Raw genomic sequence first — 18,536 nt, 5'->3', positions numbered from 1 at the left:
TCTCCTTTCAGATACCAATCTGGAGGAGTCCACTGGGAGACTATACCATTTACTTTGAGATAATCTAGAAACTCTCCGTTCAAGTATTCACCACCTCGATCTAATCGAAGAGTTATAATACTATATTTGGTTGTTTCTCCACTTCATACTTATATTCTTTGAACTTTTCAAAGGCCTCAGACTTGTGTTTCATCAAACACATATCTGAATCCAGATCTATCATCTATGAAAGTAATGAAGTATGAAAATCCACCCATGGCTTGCGTAGACATTGGTCCACATACATCTGTGTGTACCATTCCTAGCAAATTTGCAGCCCTCTCTCCATGTCCACTAAATGGAGACTGCAGTGCCACTATAAAGTGAGATTTTCATCATCCCTTTTCTTTTATTAGTTTGTTCAATCTGAAGTAAATTATGTCACATATATACAGACCATTATTTAAAGTACCACGTCCATAAAGAATATTATCTCTAAGAATAGAACATTCATTATTCTCAATAATAAATGAAAAATCCACCCAAGTCTAACATGGGAATAATATTCCTCACAATCGAGGGAACAAAATAACAATTATTTCAAACAATAGTATTGCCCATAGGCCTATGTAAATGAAATGATTCTACATCTTCAGCAGCAACTCTTGCTCCATTTCCATCAGTAGAATCACCTCCTCTTCCTCAAGAGTCCTACTTCTCCTTGGTCCCTGCAACAAATTGCAGATTTGAGAACCACAGGCGGTATCTAATACCCAAGTAGAAATTTGATTTAATGACATATTCATTTGTATCATGAACATACCTGAATCAGAAGCGGTAGTCTCACTACCCTTCTTCTTCAATTCTGCAAGGTAAACCTTGCAGTTTCTCTTCCAGTGCCCCACCTTGTTACAGTGAAAGCAAACAACTTTGCTCTCGGGGTCTTCAGCTTTTGGTGGAACCGGCGTTTTCTCACCTACTTTCTTCTTCTTGGAAGAGTTCCCCTTCCTTTTCTTAGGATTGGAACCTTCACCAATTAGAAGTACAGAACTCTTCTTAGGGGGAAAATTCGATTCCGCAGTCTTCAACATGTTGTGGAGTTCAGGCAGGCTGACATCCAACTTATTCATGTGAAAGTTCACAACAAACTGCGAGAACGAACTCGGAAGCGATTGCAAGACCAAGTCTTGGCTCAGTTCCCCATCCATGGCAAAACCAAGTTGTCCAAGACGTTCAATCAAATTGATCATCTTAAGTACATGGTCATTCACAGATGATCCCTCAGACATCCTACACCCGAACAGCTCCTTCGATATCTCATATCGAGCTGTCCTCCCTGCCACATCATACAACTCTTGTAGATGCATGAGGATAGTGTGAGCATCCATATGCTCATGTTGCTTCTGTAGCTCAATGTTCATGGAAGCTAGCATGATGCATTGAGCAACATTTGCATCATCTATCCACTTACGATACACAACATGTTCATCATTATGTGCATCACTAGCAGGTTCAGTAGGCTTAAGTGAGTCAATCACGTATTCCAGCTTCTCAATCCTGAGAACAATTCTCAAGTTTCGAAGCCAGTCAGCATAATTAGGACCAGTCAATTTGTGAGCATCTAGTATGCTCCTGAGTGATAGTGCAGAAGACATAACGTACAAAGTAAATCTGTAAATGATAAACACATAACAACACTTAGTAAATATTTGATTTCATTTTAAAACACTATATGAATCGGGTCTTTATTCATAAGTGGCTCCCACTAGTTTATCTAATTTATTCAACCCTCTACGTGAAAAATTAAGCATTCATAATGCTAGTGAGAATAGGGATCCTACATTCCATTATACAACCCCGGCTGTGGCACGAAACGCCATGTAATGTTCAATAGGCAGACAACTCTTGTCAATTACATCTTATGTTATTCCCTAATCAAACTTTAGCCTCTTGAATAATTGAGTCACGGCTGTGGCACGACAAACTCAATATTCTAAGTCAAGTCAAACCCAACATTCTGTACAAATGAATCAGTCCCCAAAGGCCCACGGCTGTGGCACGTAACGACCTTTAGATTCTTATTCAATGTACACATCTCTATGTAATAGACAAGTATTTCTTATTTCGAAATCAAAGCCCTCGGCTGTGGCACGAAACGACAATGATTCAAAAATAAGAACTACTTTCTATCATGTTGGAAGGCTATGACCGACACAAGCCCGTTGTGTCATTGGCCAATTACTACTTGATATTATTTAATTTTAGAGGGATTATATTACGTTACAATCATAATCATATTATAAAGAGATTCTTCCTTTTAAATTAAATATTTCAAATCAATAATCAATAATCAGACGATTCCCAGATCGGGTGGAGCATTGTCAAGAGGCGTCACTTAATAACCCTTTCTTATAGATAGAAATCTGTTGTTGACAGAATCATCCTTTCTCTCATATCGACAATTCATATTCAATTACGTGTTTCATAAACACAAGAATCTCATGATTGTATTCATAATATTATTATTAAGGTTATGAAACAATTTCACTATACTAGGTTGTCTAACAAACGCCTTATGTTTATTTAAGTTCACCTAAATCTATCATCGCATGATAAACTAAGCATATATCACATATATCAACATGAATAAACATCAAGGTAGGCATGTTACATCATCTAGCATATTAGAACAAGCAATATACATCTCTATGTATCACAAGAAGCATTTAAAATCAATTCAAACAGTTAAAAATAGCTTTAAAACACTTCATGGAAATATAAACAGTTCAAAACTTTTATATAAACTAAAATTGATCACTCCATTAGATCCGTCTCGGAAAAACGAATCCAACGGTATATTGCACGCCCAAAACGGAGTTACGAAACTCCCAGAAAATCAATTTTAAAATCAACAGAGGGCTGTAACGCATTATAGGAACGCGTTACAAGCCCTGTAACGCATTCCGGTGATGCGTTACACCCCTTTTAAGCCATTAAAGGGTGTAACGCATTCCGTGAATGCGCCACAGATGTGTAACGCATTCCCGGAATGCGTTACACCCCTATATATATATATATATTTTTTTTATTTTTCAGCCGCCGCAGTCCTTTTCCTCCTCTCGAATAGCGTGCATGACAGATATGTTTCTACTTCCGTGCACAGCAGCACAACAGACAGCAACAGAAGCACTTTCAGATGCAGTACATATATATATACATACAATACATATATATATATATATATAATTATTTAATTACGAATTTAATTGTAATAACTTCAAAAAATCATAATAAAAAATCTATACATCCTAAAATTATGAAAAAAATACCCAGACGATCTACAACACTTGTAGAACCCAGATCAACATTCAAAATTATTCCGAGAAACGATTTCTCATCAGACAAAATTAATCCATAATATAACTTGTAAAAATCATAATTAATTCATACAAGCACATAAAATTCTGAAATTTTTACCACAGATCTATATGCATACAACCTATGCTCTGATACCATTGTTAGATTTTTAAACGCAACGGGGCATGGCAAAACACTTTTACACATACAAAATCCAAATAAAAGCATATAAATCGTGAATAAAAATTCGAGGGATCGAATCTAACCTTTAAAATAATTCGGAGACAACGATCAGAGATCCTTAACAGTTGCTCCTCAAGTGTGAAGCACTCCACCGGTATCCACCAAGAAAATGACTTTTAGGAGGAGGAGGAGGAGGTGGAGAGAATTTGGTTTTCTAAAACTTTTGGGTTTCTGGGGTTAGAATAAAAATAGGGTCTATAATAGTGTATTTATAGGCAAAATTTTTGTAACACCCCCAGATCCGGGGTCGGGAATCCGGGTTGTCACGGTCTTTCTTTCCACAATATCACTTTACTTAATTAATAATAAATACCCTCATGCTGTGACCCCACACTAACACACACCACAACTCGTTATAGTCTCAGAGATGAAATTGAAATAAGTACAAGTCTTTGAATCCACAATTTAAAATTATTACAACCCAAAATGATTACTTGATAATTTACAGTTAATTGCCATTATCTGCCACAAGTTATAATTATACATAATTGGATTCTCAAAAGTAGATGGTCTAAACTACAATGGATCTACCTCTGCAGCTATAGCAGCTACAATATCAGCGGGAAGACGCGGGACGCTTCCCACGCGCTTGCGCTGGGTCTGCTGGAGTCTGGCCATCTCTCCTAACTGTTGTTGTGTGATGAAGAAATAAAGCAAGAGTGAGCCTTACAGCTCGCAAGATAATATGTAGTGATAACAATAATACCAGTATCTAAATGGATACTTACTAAAATCTTTATCGTGTGTAAGATAATTACTTACTAGATATAAGTAAAAACAAGGAATGAAGTTACCAATACTTCCCCACACTTATATCATTTATAAAGCTACTTGAACTATCACCGTTCAAAGTATAATTAAATTCACGAGGTCATCCCATAGATGAGACCACAAATAAACTTGAAAATATTTGATCTTTGAAATATTTTGAAAAGAAATGAAGTTACGAGATACTTCATTCAATGGATACACCAATAAAAATGTTTGACCCTGTCAATGCTTCGGCAACCACCCATTAGTAGCCTTTCGATCGAAATGCTACGGGTAGTGTTGCAGAATTATCCAAATGGATGATGAACTCATTACGGGAGTTTACCGCGCCAGGAAGACCACTTACGATGATCAGTCGTAGTAGTACAACCCCACCATTTTCTACATGTAGAGGAGAACCTGTCGGATTTACTTGTCAACCGAACACTGAACTCCTAAGGAATGGACCGCCTTAGCGGAACTTCCAGGCCATTTGGGCCAATATAATAAGGCTGGGCCGGCGCTACTCGACCACTTACGCCACTCCTAGTTCAGATGAAATCCATGACTCTGAAACGTAAAGCTCGTTTCCCCCTTTCCCCAAGTAGAAACTTGTTGATACGGCTCCACCAAGAAGTCGTATCTAGTTGGAAAGGAAAACTCACCGATATTTCCCAGGCGATGCCTGTTAATGGATTAACTTGTTCCAAGAATTTTACTTCCCGAATATTGGGTAAGTAATCAAAAAACTCTTTTACCAAGACAGCAACCTTGTTGCGAATATAAAACACACCACCGAGCCGGATCCCCCATGTTTTGAGCGAGTATTTAAATCCCCTTTTTAAAAGGAAGATCTTAAATATAAAAATAGTTTTGGGATCCGCTCTATCTTTTGAAAATCATTTTAAAGACTCGAAAACACTTTAAAGAGTGTTTGGAGTAAAACTGATTTAATGAAGTAAATCAGTCCCCAGAATATTTAGAAAATGTCTGAATATTATTATTTAAATAATATTCCCATAAAAAAATAATCTTTATAAAATAATTGAAGTAGAAGTATTAAAACTTATACTTGAAATGAATAGCAAATAATCAAAGATATACTTATACGAAAGTAATATCTTTATTTGAATAATCAAAAATAAGTTTGATTATCGACACCTTATTCTTTAATAAAATAAAGAATATATCTCAGCAAATAATCGGAGTCATAGATCCTCAAATGAATATTCAAATAATATTCAATAAATTAAATAAGCTGAGTCATAATACCTCGAATGAATATTATAAATAATATTCATTAAATAAAAGAAAGGAGTCATACATCCTCAAATGAATATTCAAATAATATTCAATAAATAAAATAAAGTTTAAAGTTATCGAATAAACCTTATTCGATTAATAGTTTGGAAAACTATAACCATATATATATATATAAATATATATATATATATATATATATATATCCATATCCATATAAAATCTACTCGGGATCCTCGACTCCCGGTTTTAGAAAATATTTTCACCCTTGGGTCCCTATACTAAGGGTATATGCAAGATACAACTATCCTCTAGCATAGGTATTATCAAATAAACCAACAGATATATATCTCAAGAATATAAAACAGGCATGCATATATACCATATCACATGCTACAATATATCGCAACATTTGCTAAATAACAATCATGCAATATCACAAGATAATGCATATACATACATTTACATCACAACAACAGTGTATCGGATAGAATACTTGCCTGAGCGACTTGGGGGTGAGAAAGGCTCGGGACGAGTCTGGCAACCTATAAACAACAAGTAAGTTGGAATTAAACCAAAATCACTTGTAAGTCTATGCTTTAACTAACTTAGACTCTAATGCTAGTTTTACGCTCACCGATTCGCTTAAGTCACTCGGGTACCCTCGGCTCCACCATTTTTAATAACTTGACCTTTACGAGTTTTAACGCGATTCCTTCGCGAATGACTTACCAACTGCCTAACACACTTACCATAAATGTTTCACACATTAATTAATCCTTTTTGGTCTTTAACCTACATTCCAAAGTAAGGCGAGGGAAAAAGTTTCGTTCGTGAAACACCGTTACTTGAAACGGTCGTTTCTCCTAAACCGTAAATCGGAATCGGACGAACTACATATCAAAACGAAGCTCGTAACATGAGCTATCTAAACATGGCAGTGGTCACAATTTAACAGGGGGTTCTCGGGTCCTAATGCTATGCACAAAAACAGTCCAAAGAAAATCGGACATTACGACGGCTATGTTTACGCGATTTCCCATTTTTAAAACTACCCACAATCATCACAAACCATCCTCAAATCCACACACATCAAACACCCATCCTTACCACATCATAACAATCCCAAACAATTCAATATTACTCATTCATACATATGCTTAACCTAACTTTAATCATGCTTTAAGTTTCTTTAAATCAAAACCACTAAATTATCATTTCATTTCACCACCATTCCAAATCTCAACTCTAAACATAACAACAAGATACCATAACATCTTACTCATCAAAATCACTTTATAATATATATGAACCTAGGGTTTGAAAGTGGTATACCTTCCTTGGATTGGTGGGTGAAGCTAGGAAGCCTTAATAAGCTTGGAGTAGTCTTAAGAAAGCTTGGATCTTCAAGAAAACAAGAAAAAAAACTCAAGTTAAAACTTGAAAACACTATTCATTGTCTTCTCCAATGATTAAATCAAGAAGCTAGAGAAAGAATTTGTGGCTTAAACTTATGATATAGCCATTACTAAGCATAAAGAAGGTTAGGGAATTTTCTTACCAATTAAGGATGCTTGGATCTTGATTTTGGAAATTTTATGCCTTGGAAAATGAAGAAGGCCGAGAGCAAATATGAGGAATATGCCTTGGCTGATTTTTTGATGAAATGATTTGCTAGTTGGTTGGCTTGGTTTTGTTTTTGATTTAGCAAATTACCACCTTGTCCTTGAATTTGTGTGGTCCTAAATCAACCACACCTCCTTCCTTCCATGTCATGCTTATGTCACCCCTATGATGTCATCCTCCCTTCCTTGTCTCCTTTCTATTGGTTGGATGACATCACTCCCCTTAAACCCTTTGATTAACTCCCTAATCGTTTGCCTAATGACCGCTGATCTGTTGCACGGTTCGCTTAACTTTCGTTCTCGTTTATCGTTTGAAGGATCATACCCGGGATCTTATTACTTAGGTTCCCTTGACCTTTCTCAATACATTATATTCCTTTTTATGATCCTCTATTATAATCCTTTAATTTAAATCCTTTTTATCCTGTTACCTTATACTCAATTCTCTCCGTATCTTGTGGATTTCCGGGAAAAACCAAAGTGTTCGGAATTGGGTTCTGACGATATTTACATACACTTATATACTTCATATAGTACTAATAAAATCCCAGAATATCCATAACAGAACCCCTACATAGTGTGGCGTGAAAAGTTTTCTCATTCAGCTAAAACACTATTCACAAGGGTTACAAAAAGTTGAAAAAATTTTGGGGTTATTACAGTCTCCCCTCCTTAAAAGGATTCCGTCCCGGAATCAAACAGAAAACAATTGGGGGTACTTTTCTAGCATTGCGCTCTCTAGTTCCCAAGTCGATTCTTCCACATTATGATTCTGCCATAGTACTCTGACTAGCTTGATCACCTTGTTCCGAAGCACCTGCTCCTTCTTATCCATAATCCTTACTGGCTTCTCCACGTAAGTTAGATCTGGCTGCATATCCACCTGCTCGTACTCCACTATGTGCCTGGCATCTCGATGATACCTCCTTAGCATTGACACGTGGAACACATTATGAACTTGTTGCAAATTAGGGGGTAGGGCTAGCTCGTAAGCTAACTTTCCAATCCGTCTTAATATCTCAAAAGGTCCAATGTATCTTGGGCTTAGTTTTCCTTTCTTTCCGAACCTCATTAATCCCTTCCAAGGGGATACTTTCAACAGTACTAAGTCCCCTACCTCATATTCCTTGTCCTTTCGGGCTAGGTCTGCATATTTCTTCTGTCTGTCTTGGGCTGCTACAAGTCGCCCTCTGATAAGATCCACTATATCTTTGGTCCTTTGGACCACTTCGGGTCCGAGCATCTTCCGCTCTCCTACTTCATCCCAGTATAAGGGAGATCGACACCTTCTTCCGTACAAGGCCTCATAAGGCGGCATCCCGATGCTAGCATGAAAGCTATTGTTATAAGAAAACTCGATCAACGGCAGGTGATCATCCCAACTTCCTTTAAGGTCTATTGCACAGACTCTCAACATATCCTCTAGTGTCTGGATGGTCCTTTCACTCTGTCCATCCGTCTGGGGATGGTACGCGGTACTCATATTTAACTTGGTCCCCGCACATTCCTGAAAGCTCCTCCAAAATCTGGAGTTGAACCTTGGGTCTCGGTCTGAGACAATGGACGCTGGGACTCCATGTCGCGTCACTATTTCCTTAAGGTAAATGTCCACCAGTCTATCGACTGTATATCTCTCATTGATAGGAATGAAATGAGCTGACTTTGTCAATCGGTCTATAATTACCCAAATGGCGTCGTGATTGGCTTTCGTCCTTGGCAAGCCTACAACAAAATCCATCGCTATCTGTTCCCATTTCCATTCGGGAATCTCCAGGGGTCGCAAAAGTCCACTGGGTCTCTGGTGCTCTGCCTTCACTCTTTGGCAAGTTAAACACTTGTTCACCCATTCTGCTACGTCCCTCTTCATGTTGGGCCACCAGTAATATTCCTTCAAATCCCTATACATCTTGGTACTTCCTGGGTGAATGGAATACCTTGAACTATGGCTTTCATCCAAAATCTCATCTTTAAGTTCTTGAACATTCGGAACCCAAATTCGGTAGGAGTACCTCATTATCCCTTTATCATCTTTCTCAGTATGGATCTCTTCTCCAGTCATTGACTTTCTGTCTTCATTCATTATTTTCTCTTGGCACAATCTGATCTTTTCCAATAATTCTGGCTGCATTGAGATCTCAAAAAGCTTTTCAGTTCCGGTTCCGGTTACCTTTACCTCTATTTCCATTTTCTCAAAATCCCTTATCAACTCTTCCGAGGTCGTTATCATTCTGAGTCTTTCCTTTCTACTAAGGGCATCAGCCACCACATTGGCTTTCCCTGGATGATAGAGAATCTCACAATCGTAGTCCTTGATTAGTTCTAACCATCTCCTCTGGCGCATGTTGAGCTCTTTCTGCGTAAATATGTACTTGAGACTCTTATGGTCTGTGAAAATCTCGCACTTCTCTCCATACAAGTAGTGCCTCCAAATTTTTAAAGCAAATACTATTGCCGCGAGCTCAAGGTCATGAGTAGGATATCTAACCTCGTATTCCTTCAATTGTCTCGACGCATACGCGATAACTTTACCGTGCTGCATAAGCACACATCCTAATCCTTTGTGCGACGCGTCACTATATATCACAAAATCTCCTTTTCCATCCGGCAATGCCAGTACCGGAGCCGTTATCAACCTTTTCTTTAATTCCTGAAAACTGTTCTCGCATTTCTCCGTCCACTCAAACTTCTCTGTCTTACGAGTAAGTCGTGTCAAAGGGGCTGCGATCTTCGCAAAGTCCTGCACAAATCTACGATAGTAGCCGGCCAATCCTATGAAACTCCTCACCTCTGTGGGTGTGGTTGGCCTTTCCCAATTTGAGACTGCCTCTATCTTGGAGGGGTCGACCAATACTCCTTCTTTATTGATCACATGTCCTAAAAACTGTACTTCATTCCGCCAGAATTCACACTTAGAGAATTTGGCATATAACTGCTCCTCTCTGAGTATTCCTAGAGCTATCCTCAAATGCTCTGCATGTTCTGCCTCAGTCCTTGAGTAGATCAAAATATCATCGATAAAAACTATCACACACTTGTCCAAGTACTTCTTAAATACTCTATTCATTAAATCCATGAAGGCTGCTGGGGCATTGGTTAATCCAAAGGACATTACCAAGAACTCATAATGCCCATACCTGGTACGGAACGCTGTCTTGGAAATATCTTCGGGCTTAATCTTTAGTTGGTGATATCCAGTTCTCAGGTCAATCTTGGAGAAATAAACAGCATCCTTTAGCTGGTCGAACAGATCGTCTATTCTAGGTAATGGGTACCTGTTCTTTATGGTTAGTTTGTTCAACTCTCGATAGTCTATGCACAACCTCATGCTCCCATCTTTCTTCTTAACAAATAAAACTGGTGCTCCCCACGGAGACACACTGGGTCTTATCATACCCTTATCCAAGAGTTCCTGCAATTGGATAGCTAATTCCTTCATTTCTAACGGGGCTAACCGGTAAGGTGCTTTTGAAACTGGCGCCGTCCCTGGGGCCAACTCAATAGCAAATTCAATCACTCTATCGGGTGGTAATCCCGGAAGGTCTTGGGGGAATACATCTTCAAATTCGTTGACTACTGGAATATCTTGTAAGTTGGGCACCTCCTTCTGTGTGTCCACCACATAGGCTAGGTAAGCCTCACTTCCTTTTCGTAGCATCCTTCTGGCCTGAGCCATGGTCAAAAATTTCTGCGTCTGCCTCTTTCCTCTAAATATAATTTCTTTCTTCCCGGGGATATTTAACTTAACTTTCTTCCCTTTACAGTCTATCTGAGCATCGTTGCTAGATAGCCAGTCCATTCCCAAAATCACATCAAACTCCCCTAATTTAAAAGGAATCAGATCAACACTGAAAGATTGCTCCCCTATGCCTATCTCGCAGGCGGGGTGAATCTGGTTAACAGGAATAATCTCATGATTGGCTATTTCTACTTGCAAGGGTTCTATCAAGGGTTTAGCCTTAAGTCTTAACCTACGCGCAAAGTCTTTTGATATAAAAGATTTAGTTGCTCCCGAATCAAATAAAACATTTGCACTGACTGAATTTAGAGAAAGGGTACCTGCTATCACATCTGAATCTTTCATAGCATCCTGGACTGTCATGTTGAAAGTCCTCGCAGTAGGTGGCTTATTAGAAGCAGCCCTGCTTGCTCCCGAAGCTGCTGGTTTGTTCATTGGGCATTCTCTCTTCCAATGACCTGGGCGTCCGCACTGATGACAAGTGGTGGTTGGAATGACGGCAGGGGCTGACGAAGGGCATTTGTGAGAATAGTGGCCCACTTGCCCACACTTAAAGCAGGTTACTGGCTTTCCTTTACACTCCCCAGTGTGATTCCTTCCACAAGTGTTACAGGTTGGCAATGGGGGTCGAGACTGGTTGGAATAGGACATTCTTGACTTCTGGCCGCCCTGGCTCACACTCACACTCATTGGTCGCTTAAACCCAGTGTTCCTTCCTGGTAGGGACACTGCTCCTCGATTAAACCTAGTTGGGAAGCTCCTTCCTGCGGAACCTCCACCCATGCTCATACTTTTCCTCTTTATTCCTTTCTTCTCTCTTTCCTTCTGCATCTGTTCACTTCCGACTTCTACAATCGTTGCTTTTTGCACCAGAGTGGCATAGTCCGTAAGCTCAAGGATTGCCACCCTATTCTGAATCCATGGTTTCAGTCCCTGCTGAAACCTCCTAGCTTTCTTTTCCTCAGTGCTCACAAACTCCGGCACAAACCTTGATAATTCAGTAAATTTCGCTTCGTACTCTGCTACAGACAAATCATTCTGCTTTAGCTCCAAGAACTTGAGCTCCATCTGGTTTTCCATAAACCTCGGGAAATACTTTCCCAGAAACAACTGACTAAATCTCTCCCAGGTTATAATAGCATCTGTCTCCATGTTTTTCTTGGCCTCCCACCAGTAGTTAGCTTCTCCTTTCAGAAGGTAGGTAGCAAATACAGTTTTCTGTGCCTCATCGATACTCAAAATCTCAAAAGATTTCTCCATCTCCTTTAACCATGCCCTTGCCTCAACTGGGTCGGCTGATCCGTGGAACTCAGGGGGCTTAAGGGACTTAAAAGCCCTGAAAGAGTTTGCCACTGCATTGTTACTTCCTTGAGGGGGTGGGTTGGGTTGACGTTCCAAATTCTGTCTTAGGAGTTGCATGAACTGGCTCATGGGATCCATGCCTGGGTTTGGTACTGGTTGCTCAACCTCGGTTTCTCCTTCTTCAGCCTCTACCTCGAATCCCTCAACATCATACGTTTCCTCTTCTTCTTCATACAGGGAGTCATCCTGTTCCACATAATCCTCATCTTCCTCTTCACTGTGATCTTGGTTTCTATTGTCCTGATTATGGCTTCCCTGGTCCTCAGACCCAGGGTTCGCCCTAGTTCCAATCTTTCTTGGCGGCATGATTCTGATAATAATAAAAACAATTATTGGGAAAAAAATTTCAACGTTAGGTCACAATCATATACAACATTGTGCCTTGCACAGCTCTTATAATGGGGAGAACGTATATCGCAATTCTATTATTTTAAGAAAGTTCTAATACGAAGTGCAGTAATAACAATAATAAAACAGTGATCCCGTCACTATGGAACTGAACTGAAAGGAAACAAATATATACATAATGCGAGAATACATAGTTTGATCTGGTCAAAAGTACAACAGTGCTACAGTCATCTGTCCCAAAAGTGATACACAAGAGTCTATCTGTCTAGTCAGAAAAAGGGATGCTATATACAAGTCAACTATCCCGGAAAATTGGCTCTTACTAAGGCCTCGGCTAACTAGACAACTAGACTAATCCATCATCAATCCTGAATCACACACCCGAACGGGTCAGCTCCCAAACCCTTTCCATCGCACGACGGAAGATATAGTCGGCCTGCCGCCTGGAGATCCTACCATGCCTGTCCCCCTGGAGAGATCTGAGTCTCGCTCGGGACGTGAGCTCTATCCCTGTAAGCTCCCTCCTCAAGGATCGGGGTATAGAAGCCCTGGTCTCATAAGCTCGGGTACGCCTACCCGCCCTCTCTGCATCCAACTCCCTCCTGGCCTCATCCAGTCGGGCCTCGGCAACAGCCACTCGGGTCCTCAAAACATCCTGAACATATCCATGAGCTAACGAAGACTGCCTCTGGGCAGGGTCAAGAGGTGGTGAATCTGGAGCCGCTGAGGGTGCCTCCTCGGTCTGCCTAGGCTCGGAAGTATGGGTCTCTGAGCTGTCATCATCAGGAATCCAAGATAGTGGTGGAGGGGTAGGGGCTCTGACCACCGGAAGTGTGGGTAAAGGGATACCAGCATACACTACCATAGATCCAACACGCTCCTCAGCTACTGGGACCTCATCCGGGTCCTCCTCATCTGGAATAGCAATAACCTCTGTCTCTGACTCCTCTGAGGGGTCCTCCTCATCTGAAACAGCAATGACCTCCGTCTCAGGCTCCTCTGGGGGGTCCTCCTCATCCTCCTCCATCTCAGGCTCCTCCTGATCCTCAACATCCAGCAATGCCTCATCATGCTCACGCTCGTACATCTCAGGGTCCTCCATCTCAGGCGCCTACACATTAAACGAGCTAAGTTACTATCATGATACTTATAAGGGTTCCCGTAAGGGTTTTAGCTGTCAGTACTACTTTAAGTAGTCCGACCATGAACTTGGCAAGAGTTCTTATTATCTTTGTGAGTTTATTATTTTATCGTCGCATCATCTCTGAGGTTTATAACGCTTAGCTCTGATACCATTTCTGTAACACCCCCAGATCCGGGGTCGGGAATCCGGGTTGTCACGGTCTTTCTTTCCACAATATCACTTTACTTAATTAATAATAAATACCCTCATGCTGTGACCCCACACTAACACACACCACAACTCGTTATAGTCTCAGAGATGAAATTGAAATAAGTACAAGTCTTTGAATCCACAATTTAAAATTATTACAACCCAAAATGATTACTTGATAATTTACAGTTAATTGCCATTATCTGCCACAAGTTATAATTATACATAATTGGATTCTCAAAAGTAGATGGTCTAAACTACAATGGATCTACCTCTGCAGCTATAGCAGCTACAATATCAGCGGGAAGACGCGGGACGCTTCCCACGCGCTTGCGCTGGGTCTGCTGGAGTCTGGCCATCTCTCCTAACTGTTGTTGTGTGATGAAGAAATAAAGCAAGAGTGAGCCTTACAGCTCGCAAGATAATATGTAGTGATAACAATAATACCAGTATCTAAATGGATACTTACTAAAATCTTTATCGTGTGTAAGATAATTACTTACTAGATATAAGTAAAAACAAGGAATGAAGTTACCAATACTTCCCCACACTTATATCATTTATAAAGCTACTTGAACTATCACCGTTCAAAGTATAATTAAATTCACGAGGTCATCCCATAGATGAGACCACAAATAAACTTGAAAATATTTGATCTTTGAAATATTTTGAAAAGAAATGAAGTTACGAGATACTTCATTCAATGGATACACCAATAAAAATGTTTGACCCTGTCAATGCTTCGGCAACCACCCATTAGTAGCCTTTCGATCGAAATGCTACGGGTAGTGTTGCAGAATTATCCAAATGGATGATGAACTCATTACGGGAGTTTACCGCGCCAGGAAGACCACTTACGATGATCAGTCGTAGTAGTACAACCCCACCATTTTCTACATGTAGAGGAGAACCTGTCGGATTTACTTGTCAACCGAACACTGAACTCCTAAGGAATGGACCGCCTTAGCGGAACTTCCAGGCCATTTGGGCCAATATAATAAGGCTGGGCCGGCGCTACTCGACCACTTACGCCACTCCTAGTTCAGATGAAATCCATGACTCTGAAACGTAAAGCTCGTTTCCCCCTTTCCCCAAGTAGAAACTTGTTGATACGGCTCCACCAAGAAGTCGTATCTAGTTGGAAAGGAAAACTCACCGATATTTCCCAGGCGATGCCTGTTAATGGATTAACTTGTTCCAAGAATTTTACTTCCCGAATATTGGGTAAGTAATCAAAAAACTCTTTTACCAAGACAGCAACCTTGTTGCGAATATAAAACACACCACCGAGCCGGATCCCCCATGTTTTGAGCGAGTATTTAAATCCCCTTTTTAAAAGGAAGATCTTAAATATAAAAATAGTTTTGGGATCCGCTCTATCTTTTGAAAATCATTTTAAAGACTCGAAAACACTTTAAAGAGTGTTTGGAGTAAAACTGATTTAATGAAGTAAATCAGTCCCCAGAATATTTAGAAAATGTCTGAATATTATTATTTAAATAATATTCCCATAAAAAAATAATCTTTATAAAATAATTGAAGTAGAAGTATTAAAACTTATACTTGAAATGAATAGCAAATAATCAAAGATATACTTATACGAAAGTAATATCTTTATTTGAATAATCAAAAATAAGTTTGATTATCGACACCTTATTCTTTAATAAAATAAAGAATATATCTCAGCAAATAATCGGAGTCATAGATCCTCAAATGAATATTCAAATAATATTCAATAAATTAAATAAGCTGAGTCATAATACCTCGAATGAATATTATAAATAATATTCATTAAATAAAAGAAAGGAGTCATACATCCTCAAATGAATATTCAAATAATATTCAATAAATAAAATAAAGTTTAAAGTTATCGAATAAACCTTATTCGATTAATAGTTTGGAAAACTATAACCATATATATATATAAATATATATATATATATATATATATATATATATCCATATCCATATAAAATCTACTCGGGATCCTCGACTCCCGGTTTTAGAAAATATTTTCACCCTTGGGTCCCTATACTAAGGGTATATGCAAGATACAACTATCCTCTAGCATAGGTATTATCAAATAAACCAACAGATATATATCTCAAGAATATAAAACAGGCATGCATATATACCATATCACATGCTACAATATATCGCAACATTTGCTAAATAACAATCATGCAATATCACAAGATAATGCATATACATACATTTACATCACAACAACAGTGTATCGGATAGAATACTTGCCTGAGCGACTTGGGGGTGAGAAAGGCTCGGGACGAGTCTGGCAACCTATAAACAACAAGTAAGTTGGAATTAAACCAAAATCACTTGTAAGTCTATGCTTTAACTAACTTAGACTCTAATGCTAGTTTTACGCTCACCGATTCGCTTAAGTCACTCGGGTACCCTCGGCTCCACCATTTTTAATAACTTGACCTTTACGAGTTTTAACGCGATTCCTTCGCGAATGACTTACCAACTGCCTAACACACTTACCATAAATGTTTCACACATTAATTAATCCTTTTTGGTCTTTAACCTACATTCCAAAGTAAGGCGAGGGAAAAAGTTTCGTTCGTGAAACACCGTTACTTGAAACGGTCGTTTCTCCTAAACCGTAAATCGGAATCGGACGAACTACATATCAAAACGAAGCTCGTAACATGAGCTATCTAAACATGGCAGTGGTCACAATTTAACAGGGGGTTCTCGGGTCCTAATGCTATGCACAAAAACAGTCCAAAGAAAATCGGACATTACGACGGCTATGTTTACGCGATTTCCCATTTTTAAAACTACCCACAATCATCACAAACCATCCTCAAATCCACACACATCAAACACCCATCCTTACCACATCATAACAATCCCAAACAATTCAATATTACTCATTCATACATATGCTTAACCTAACTTTAATCATGCTTTAAGTTTCTTTAAATCAAAACCACTAAATTATCATTTCATTTCACCACCATTCCAAATCTCAACTCTAAACATAACAACAAGATACCATAACATCTTACTCATCAAAATCACTTTATAATATATATGAACCTAGGGTTTGAAAGTGGTATACCTTCCTTGGATTGGTGGGTGAAGCTAGGAAGCCTTAATAAGCTTGGAGTAGTCTTAAGAAAGCTTGGATCTTCAAGAAAACAAGAAAAAAAACTCAAGTTAAAACTTGAAAACACTATTCATTGTCTTCTCCAATGATTAAATCAAGAAGCTAGAGAAAGAATTTGTGGCTTAAACTTATGATATAGCCATTACTAAGCATAAAGAAGGTTAGGGAATTTTCTTACCAATTAAGGATGCTTGGATCTTGATTTTGGAAATTTTATGCCTTGGAAAATGAAGAAGGCCGAGAGCAAATATGAGGAATATGCCTTGGCTGATTTTTTGATGAAATGATTTGCTAGTTGGTTGGCTTGGTTTTGTTTTTGATTTAGCAAATTACCACCTTGTCCTTGAATTTGTGTGGTCCTAAATCAACCACACCTCCTTCCTTCCATGTCATGCTTATGTCACCCCTATGATGTCATCCTCCCTTCCTTGTCTCCTTTCTATTGGTTGGATGACATCACTCCCCTTAAACCCTTTGATTAACTCCCTAATCGTTTGCCTAATGACCGCTGATCTGTTGCACGGTTCGCTTAACTTTCGTTCTCGTTTATCGTTTGAAGGATCATACCCGGGATCTTATTACTTAGGTTCCCTTGACCTTTCTCAATACATTATATTCCTTTTTATGATCCTCTATTATAATCCTTTAATTTAAATCCTTTTTATCCTGTTACCTTATACTCAATTCTCTCCGTATCTTGTGGATTTCCGGGAAAAACCAAAGTGTTCGGAATTGGGTTCTGACGATATTTACATACACTTATATACTTCATATAGTACTAATAAAATCCCAGAATATCCATAACAGAACCCCTACATAGTGTGGCGTGAAAAGTTTTCTCATTCAGCTAAAACACTATTCACAAGGGTTACAAAAAGTTGAAAAAATTTTGGGGTTATTACAATTTTCAGCTGAAATTTTCCCATAAATATTATTATTATTATCCCATTTATTATTCTCATTAATAATTAAAACACCTTTTGATTATTAATCCTTTTTCTAAACACTTTAGAAATAATTCTCTCACTTGATTTAATTTCCAAAAATTAAATCCTTAATTAATAATATTAAGAACTTTTCTTAATTAATTTATAATCAATTAAATCTCATTTAATCAATTATTAAATTTTCCAATTAATTATTTATTTCACAAATAAATAATTATTAGCCATTATTAATTAATTTCTCCACCAATAAATCATTCTCTTTTTATGGTGTGACCCTGTAGGTTCAATATTAAGCCGGTAGTAGAAATAAATAATAATAAAACTATTTTATCATTATTTATATAAATTCTCTAATTTATTAAATATGATTAATTAATTAATCATATTTATTCTACATCGTGAGTGATGCTCCTCAACATATCGCGACTATCCGGATAATATGAATTCACTGCTTAGAATA

The sequence above is a fragment of the Apium graveolens genome, chromosome 1 (genome assembly GCF_009905375.1).
Source record: "Apium graveolens cultivar Ventura chromosome 1, ASM990537v1, whole genome shotgun sequence".
In the NCBI taxonomy this organism is placed as follows: domain Eukaryota; kingdom Viridiplantae; phylum Streptophyta; class Magnoliopsida; order Apiales; family Apiaceae; genus Apium; species Apium graveolens.
The sequence above is the reverse complement of the archived record's forward strand: the minus strand, read 5'-3'. Positions refer to the sequence as shown.